Source organism: Orycteropus afer, unplaced genomic scaffold (assembly GCF_000298275.1).
Source record: "Orycteropus afer afer isolate SDZICR_OR568_19922 unplaced genomic scaffold, OryAfe1.0 scaffold00524, whole genome shotgun sequence".
NCBI lineage: Eukaryota > Metazoa > Chordata > Mammalia > Tubulidentata > Orycteropodidae > Orycteropus > Orycteropus afer.
Window position 1 is genome coordinate 110,049 of NW_006922111.1, and position 789 is coordinate 110,837.

The following is a 789-nucleotide window of genomic DNA, read 5'->3' on the forward strand; positions in this document are numbered from 1 at the left end:
GGGGCAAGTCAAAGCCACAAGGAAAACAAAGACGTCAGGACGGTATTGTTGTCTCGTCCCCAGAAGCAAACATTTCCTTTCCTCATTTAAATGTCCTTCTGCTCTCCCATCACATAAGCAATCAAGCATGAAGGGCAACAAGTCACATGTTGAACACGTGTGTACACACATACGTGATGGACTAGTTACTGCTGACCAAATTACCTTCCACCCGGTCTCAAATCCCCAAGGGCCTTCTCTTCCAGTCATCACTCTGTGCTAAGCCGGGCCCTGGCAGCAGCTGCTGAAGGCCCCCCAGGTCAGGATGAGAGAGCTGGAAACATTGAGCAGCAGGGGCCTCAAAAGTGGGGATTACTAGGATGGACCTCAGATACCGACAGGTGTACCATTTCAGAAAAGGACTTCCTCATGATTAAAGGAGCTGTGCTAGCACAGTGGCTAAGACATTTGACTGCTAACCAGAAGGTCAGTGGTTCAAGCCCACCAGCTGCTCCACAGGAAGCAGATGAGGCAATCTGCTTCCATCAAGATTTTCAGCCTTGACAAGGAGGTGGTCACGGCTTGGTCACAGCCAGCTACCAAGAGGGACCAAGTAGTTGAACCTGTGGGCTCGGGACCATAGTCGCAGGGGACATCAAGCTCAATTGGCGTAACATACTACACAAAACAGTAGTGACTGGGATCTTAGAAGGTTGCAAGCTGCCATCTAGACGCAACGATGGGTCTCTCCTTGTCCAGAGCCAAGAAGAATGAAGAAAACCAAAAATTCATGGAAACAATTAGTCCTAG